Source organism: Malus domestica, chromosome 10 (genome assembly GCF_042453785.1).
Source record: "Malus domestica chromosome 10, GDT2T_hap1".
Taxonomy (NCBI): Eukaryota; Viridiplantae; Streptophyta; class Magnoliopsida; order Rosales; family Rosaceae; genus Malus; species Malus domestica.
In genome coordinates this window covers 18368841-18377068 of record NC_091670.1, presented here as the reverse complement: position 1 = coordinate 18377068, position 8228 = coordinate 18368841, and the positions used below count along the sequence as shown (strand labels likewise).

The 8228-nt window shown below is 39.2% G+C and overlaps 1 long non-coding RNA gene across 1 annotated transcript; it reads right to left on the bottom strand.

Annotated features, from left to right (window-relative positions):
• Positions 1 to 6429: 6429 nt before the first annotated feature.
• Positions 6430 to 7815, bottom strand: LOC139188344 (uncharacterized). Its single transcript, XR_011571718.1, has 2 exons — positions 7349 to 7815; positions 6430 to 7268 (listed from the first exon to the last, which is right to left on the bottom strand). It is a non-coding gene; the product is annotated as an uncharacterized lncRNA (long non-coding RNA).
• Between the last annotated feature and the right edge of the window lie 413 nt (positions 7816 to 8228).

Genomic DNA, 8228 nt, shown 5'->3' with positions numbered 1-8228 from the left:
GTAATCAAGCAAGGGTTCTAGGTAGTCAGTTCCTGACTGGAAGCTTGATTCCAAGTGCTGACTGATTGCTCTCTTTCTCCTTGTCTTATAGGTAAGAACAAGGCCAAAGGAAAAGACAGGGAAAAAGCATGATATGGGATACTCTTGATTTTAACCCTAATGATATGAGATACTCTTGCTCTGGTGTGGCTTGTTTGCAGAGGCATTATCGAGGGGAAAATAAGCTGAATATTTCGAGAGATTCTGCTGAAAGTGCCCTCTCGGATGTGAAGAAAAGTTGAGCATTTTTTTTTATTTGCAGGTCTGCCTGGCTGTGGAGGATGAAGGTCGACATATATAAAAGTCTCCCTAATAACAAGTAGTAGTGCTATTCCTTTACCCTTCTTGGTCATAGCAATGTAGTGGGAGCTGCAAGCTTCACGTGTTTTAACTTTGTTAGAGCACTTTGAAAAAATGGTCTATGGTATCTAGAAAGCTGATGTTGCGTGTAAAAATTGTAGACAAGCTTTATCCAAGGAAATCTGGCTCTCGAAGTTCAGAAAGCGGTGCCAATTTGGTTTTCAAACAAGCAATCCTGTCGGGGATCTGACTCTCGAGATTCAGAGAACAGTGCCTCTTCGATTTTTGAGAAAGCAATCTTGTTGAGAGTCTGACTCTTGAGATTTGAAGAGCAATGTCTCTTTGATTTTTGAGAAAGTAATCCTGTTGGGAGTCTAGCTCTCGAGATTCGAAGGACAGTGCCTCTTCGATTTTTGAGCAAGTAATCCTGTTGGGAGTCTGGCTCTTGAGATTCGGAGAGTGGTGCCTCTTCGATTTTTGAGCAAGCAATCTTGTTGGGAGTGTTTTCTTGAATGTGAGTAAAGGTTGGGCATTTTTGCCAGTCTACCTTGCCACGGAGCACGGAGGTTAACACACATAGGGACTTTCTAGTTATCAAGCAGTGGTGCTGTTCCTTTACCCTTGTGGGTAATAGTAGGGTAGCTGGACCTTCAAAATTTATGTGTCTAAATTTTGTTAGAGATCTTTGGCAAAGTTATTTGTGGTACCTGAGGAGTTGATGTTGCGTGTGGAAAACGGTGCCTCTTCGAAATCCGGAGAGTAGTGCCTCTTCGATTTTTTAACCAACGACCATGTTGTCATTTTTTTTATAAGGGCACCAATTGTGTGCAAGAAGTACATTCAGAGAGTTATTGCTTGTAGGAATTTTCCCCTTATTTTTGTACTTCGGAGATTTATTGGACCTCATTTCTCCTTCATCATTTCTGAAAAATGTCTGGCCCATCTAACCGTCGTTTTGACTTGAACTTTGGTGAAGAGGCAGCCATGCCTTTTCAAGACAACATATGGCGCCCATCCTTTTTATCCCCTACTGGTCCTCTTACCGTTGGGGACTCTGTGATGAAGAATGATATGGCCGCTGTGGTGGTGGCCAGAAACCTTTTCACTCCCAAAGATAACAGACTACTTTCTAAATGGTCAGATGAGTTGGTTGTTAAAGATTCTCTGGCTCTCAGTGTGTAGGTTCTGTGTCTAATATGGCCCAACACCTATTTGCTCGAACCCTCCAAGTTGAATCATTGGCAGCTGAAGTGATAAGTCTTAAACAGGAGATCAAAGGGCTCAAGCATGAGAATAAACAGTTGCATAGGTTCGCACATGACTATGCTACAAACATGAAGAGGAAGATTGACCAGCTGCAGGAATCTGATGGTCAAATTTTACTTGATCATTAGAGGTTTGTGGGTTTGTTCCAAAGGCATTTATTGCCTTCGTCTTCTGGGGCTGTACTACGTAATGAAGCTCCAAATGATCAACCTTCGGTGCCTCCTCCTTCTGGGGTTCTGCCTAGTACTGAGGCTCCAAATAATCACCCTCTGGTGCGTCCTCTTTCTCGGGCTCTGCCGACTGCTGAGACTTCTCCTGAGCAACCTTTGTGAAGGCTCCCTCTTGTTTGTTTATTTTGATTCATGTATATGTACATATTTGTAACTTATCGGAGATATTAATAAACAAACTTTGCTTCATTTCAACATATTGTGTTAAATACACCAAGGCCTTCTTCACTAAGTTCTTTGAATTTTTCCTTTTGTTGAAGCTTGTATGTTGAAGCTTTGTGAGTGAAGCATGTAGGTTGAGATAGTGCTCCCTTAATTTCCCGAGTGAGGAAACTTCTCGGTTGGAGACTTGAAAAAATCCAAGTCACTGAGCGGTCATGAGACTTCCGAGTATCAAGGTGCAGTAGCATATGGTAGGAGTCCCCCAAGTCTCCGGTCGAGGGAGTTGACGAAGGAGGTGTCTTGCTAGTAGCCAAGTTTCCAAAGTAACAAAACTTCACCATTTTCCTTTCTAAGTGGTAGCCCCAAACTCCTCCTTCATATATATTTGTTATGAAAGTTGTTAGGCCGAAAGAAGAGGAGGCCTAGGCTTATATATATATATATATATATATATATTTTTTTTTTTTTTTAATTTTCGAATTTTCGAATTTTTTAATTTTCGAATTTCCGAAAATATATATATATATATTAAGCTTTATAGGTGAAGTTTTGTAGATGAAGCTTTGAGGTTGAAGCTTTGTTGGGTACCATGAATTGATTTTGCTTCACACTATCTTGATCAAGATAGTGTGAAGCTTTTGTAGGTGAAGCTTTTGTGTTGAAGCTTTGTAGGTGAAGCTTTTGTGGGTGAAGCTTTTGTTGGTGAAGCTTTTGTGGTGGGTGAAGTTTTTGTTGGTGAAGCTTTTATGGGTGAAGCTTTTGTGGTGGGTGAAGCTTTTGTTGGTGAAGCTTTTGTTGGTGAAGCTTTTATGGTGGGGGAAGCTTTTGTGGGTGGGGAAGCTTTTGTGGGTGAAACTTTTGTTGGGGAAGCTTTTATGGGTGGGGAAGCTTTTGTCGATGAAGCTTTTGTTGGTGAAGCTTTTGTTGGTGAAGCTTTTATGGGTGAAGCTTTTGTGGTGGGTGAAGCTTTTGTTGGTGAAGCTTTTATGGGTGAAGCTTTTGTGGTGGGGGAAGCTTTTGTGAGTGGGGAAGCTTTTCTGGGTGAAGCTTTTGTTGGGGAAGCTTTTGTGGGTGAAGCTTTTGTTGGTGAAGCTTTTATGGGTGAAGCTTTTGTAGGTGAAGCTTTTGTGGTGGGTAAAGCTTTTGTGGGTGAAGCTTTTGTTGGTGAAGCTTTTATGGATGAAGCTATTGTGGGTGAAGCTTTTGTAGGTGAAGCTTTGGAGTTGAAGCTTTGTAGGTAAAGCTTTTGTGGTGAAGCTTTTGTTGGGTACCACGAATTGATTTTGCTTCACACTATCTTGATCAAGATAATGTGAAGCTTTTTTTTTTGGGAAACTAGAAATTTGAAAATGTGGGAGAGACAACATATACAAATTTTGCTTCCACACTGTTGAGTAAGAGATTGTGATGCAAGCCACATCTTGTAGTAATCGAAGGTTTGAATGAACCATATAAATTGAATTTGCTTCGAACAGTCTTGAATTTGCTTCGAAGGTTTGAGAATTGTAGTTGCCCTCCATTGATAAAGCTTTTGTTGGCACCATAAATTAGTTTTGCTTCACATTGTCTTGATCAAGAGTGTGTGAAGCTTTTGAGAATTGTGGTTACCCTCCATTGATGAAGTTCTTGTTGGCACCATAAATTGGTTTTGCTTCACACTGTCTTGATTAAGAGTGTGTGAAGCTTTTGAAAATTGTGGTTGAACTCCTTTGATGAAGCTTTTGTTGGCACCATATATTGGTTTTGCTTCATACTGTCTTGATCAAAAGTGTGTGAAGCTTTTGAGAATTGTGGTTGCCCTCCATTGATGAAGCTCTTGTTGGCATCATAAATTAGTTTTGCTTCATACTGTCTTGATCAAGAGTGTGTGAAGCTTTTGAGAATTGTGGTTGAACCCCTTTGATGAAGCTCTTGTTGGCACCATAAATTGGTTTTGCTTCACACTGTCCTGATCAAGAGTGTGTGAAGCTTTTGAGAATTGTGGTTGAACTACTTTGATGAAGCTTTTGTTGGCACCATAAATTGGTTTTGCTTCACACTGTCTTGATCAAGAGTGTGTGAAGCTTTCTACGAGTTGTAGTGTTTGCATTGCTATAGAGGGGAAATGTTTGAAGCAGATGCAAGAGGCCTGAATAGCTTGATCTTCGTATGCCATGCACTGAAGTTGTTATTGGCTTGTAATAAGACTTTGTTGGTGACTATAACTCTTGTTGGGCATAAGTGTTCCCTTAGTTGAGTTGTTAAGCTTGAGGGTTTTTTATTATTTGTGAATGCTAAGAGTTCACATGTACAAGTTGTACCACTCGTCTTCTGGTAGGTGGAATGAATGGTGAGTTGCTTTCATCACTTGGTTGGTGGTACGAAGGTGAGTTTCTTCATCACCTTTCGTCACATTTCATCACTTGGTTGGTGGCACGAGGATGAGTTCCTTCTTTACCTGGTTGGTGGCATGAATGGCAAGTTGCTAAATGATATTAGAGTATGGGTTATACATTTCATCACCTGGTTGGTGGCATGAAGGAGAGTGCGGGTTATACATTTCATCACCTAGTTGATGGCATGAAGATGAGTTCCTTCTTCACTTGGTTGGTGGCATGAGTGGGAAGTTGCCAAATGATATTAGAGTACGGGTTGTACATTTCATCACTTGGTTGGTGGCATGAAAGAGAGTACGGGTTGTATTTTTCATCATCTAGTTGGTGGCCTGAATGGCAAGTTGCCAAATGATATTAGAGTACGGGTTGTACATTTCATCACCTAGTTTGTGGCATGAAGGAGAGTAAGGGTTGTACATTTCATCACTTGGTTGGTGGCATGAAGGAAAGTACGGGTTGTACTTTTCATCATCTAGTTGGTGGCATGAATGGCAAGTTGCCAAATGATATTAGAGTACGGGTTGTACATTTCATCACCTAGTTTGTGGCATGAAGGAGAGTAAGGGTTGTACATTTCATCACCTGGTTGGTGGCATAAAGATGAGTTCCTTCTTCACCCGGTTGGTGGCATGAAGAAGAGTATGGGCTGTACATTTCATCACCTGGTTGATGGCATGGAGGAGAGTACAGGTTGTACATTTCATCACCTGGTTGGTGGCATGAAGATGAGTTCCTTCTTCACATTTCATCACCTGGTTGGTGAGAATAAGGGCAAGGTGTCAAGGCACATTGTAGCAAGTGTCGAATGACACAAAGTATGTTGAACCCTTTCAAAGCACAGTTGGCTTATGTATGAATGTGTTAGAATGTATGATTGAACGAATATACTGTGAAGTTGTTCGTTTATTTGTATAGTCTTGTTGACATAGACTTTGTTTCATGTTGGAAGCATTCATGTTGAAGCTTTGAACCCCAGTGTTTCATTGCTAGGAATGTAAGAGGATTAGGAATGTAAGAGGATTAGGACTGAGTTGTCTAAATCACCTCTTTATTGAATTCATGCCAAATAGTCTTCGTTACATAGGATGCCGAACGGCTGAAGCTTAACACTTGTACAATGTGAGTTTACTTGTAATAGTACTTCAAGTGATCAGCGTTCTATAGATGGCCAAGGGTCTTGCCATCGGAGTTTCTAAGCTTGTAGGAGCCAGGGCAACTGATGCCAACAACTTTAAACGGTCCATCCCAGTTTAGACTAAGTGTTCCTTCACTCGGGACTCTATCGTAGAGTAATCTTTTCTTCAATACCCAGTCCCCCACTTTGAAAGAACGATGTTTGACCCTTGAGTCATAGTAGTTAGAGATGCGCTGCTTGTAGGCGACATTCCTCAAGTGAGCCTGGTTTCTGTGTTCCTCGACTAGATCTAAGTTGAGGGTAAGTTGTTTATCATTTTCACTTTGCATATAGTTCTGGACTTGGAACGTTGCTTGCTCAAGCTCAACTGGGACAACTGCCTATGTACCAAAGGCAAGTGAGAATGGGGTTTCTCCTGTTGATGTCCAATAAGAAATGCGGTATGACCAAAGAACTTGGGGTACAAATTCTGGCCAACAACCTTTAGCCTTGTTCAAGCTGGTTTTCAAGTTCTCTTGATTATTTTGTTGATGGCTTCAACTTGTCCATTAGACTGGGGATGAGCTGGGGAGGCAAAACATAAGTTGATGTTGAACTTAGGGCTGGTTTGGTATTGCTGTGCTTTGAAAAAAAGCTACTGTGAGAATAAGCGGTTGTGCTGTGAGAATAAGCGGCTGTGAAATAAAGCCAGCAGAGTGTTTGGTAAACTTTTTTGTAAAAGTGCTTTTGGAAAAAAAAGTGTTTGGTAAACTTTTATGTAAAACAGCTGTGACTGTGTGAAATGACCAAAAATGGTATAATACTATATGTGCTATTAATTTAATTTTCTTAACAAATAAAAGTGAATTATTAAATTACTTTATTTTAAAAACAGAAATATTTATAAACTTTATCTTAAATATTAATTAGTATGACAAAGTACTTCAATTGAAATATTTTAGACTGAATAGCTAGGATACATTAGTACAATATTGTTAATGTACTTGAAAGTAGTCTAATTAGATGCATTCATCAAACTTGCTGCTATTCTATTTCTTAATGCTTCTATCTCATGGGATCCTTCAACTTGATAATTTTGGTATTCTTCATCATCATCATCACTACTATCGCACTCTTCACAATAGTCCCTGGGGTCATCAAAATGACGATCACTTTCAGAATACCTCCGTATGTAGTTATGAAGAGCCATTGTAGCAATGACAATCTTCACTTGCTTATTGAACGGGTAATTAGGCATATCCCTTAAAATTGCCCATCTTTTCTTCCATACCCCAAAAGTTCGTTCAATGATGCTCCTTAGAGAAGAATGCATGTGGTTGAATACCTCTTTATGACCCGTTGGTTTGGGACCCTTACGAAAATCCGGGAGATGATATCTTTCACCTTTATATGGTCCCAAATAACCTCTCATTTGTGGGTACCCCGCATCTACCAAATAATATTTTCTTGAAAATTGAAAATTTTGTTTTGTATTGTAATAATTATACAAAGCAAGTATGTAAATTGTTATAAATAAGTATGAAGATTACCATTTGGAGGCTTTGGAAAGTTTAAATTTGGATTCCGTAGCACGCATAAAAAAACCCTTGTATCATGTGCAGTGCCTTCCCATCCGGCACAAGCAAATGTGAATTGCATGTCAAAATTACATGCAACCATAACATTTTGTGTCGGTATTCCTTTCCTACCAATGTATGGAACTTGATCCGGAGGTGGTATTGAAGCCTCAACATGTACTCCATCTATGGCACCAATACAATCCTAAAAATAATAACATAGAAGAAAATCGTCAACCTACACTTATAGTTTACAAATAAGTTAGAAGACGAGTCAAAATTTACCTTAAAATAAGGCATGTATCTTGTATCTCTCCTTATTTCTTGGGGAATGCCACGAATCTCAGAATCCATCGGTTTGATAATATCTATTGCCATCTTATATACGATATCTAACACAACACCAAAATATCTACTAACAGTCTCACCAGAATGTTGAAATCTCTCTTGAGCTAATCTATTTTTCACACCATGTCCCAACATATGTAAGAACATTCCTAATATTTCAATTGCATTCATTTTCCTTGAACCTTTCAACCCATAATTAGTTTGCAAGTCATTGGATAATCTATAAAAGACATCTTTGTTCATCCTAAACATTCTATAGCATTGCACATGATTTCCTTGTAGTACTTCCATCAACCAAATATTACTTGTTTGGGAAGAATTCATACACGGTGTTTTGTGGACATATTTTAAATAATATGTTTCAATAGCTCTCGCTACAGCGCATATAATTACACCATCCTCCAAATCCTGAACATCATCATCAGAGGTATTCATATTGAATATACACCTGTAACCTAACACATAATTCAACATTCCACAAGTCATAATCCAACAATCACTAAGAAGTCATACTCCGACATTCAAGAACAAGTCATAATCCAACGTTTAACAAGAAATCATAATTCAACATTCAACATATAATCCAACATTCAATAAACATGTAGTAACATTCAATACATAATCTTAATGCAAAGTACAACCACACATATAGTCCTAATTCATAGTTTTAGGCTTTTAGCTCCCTATTGTTCTTTGTTGAACATATATTACAACCAAGTTAGCTAGACTTCAGGATCTTTCATCGTGCCAAACACCTCTCGCTTCTCTGCGTTACAAAATAAACATGTAGCAAACAGCCATAACTCGCTAGTTGGCT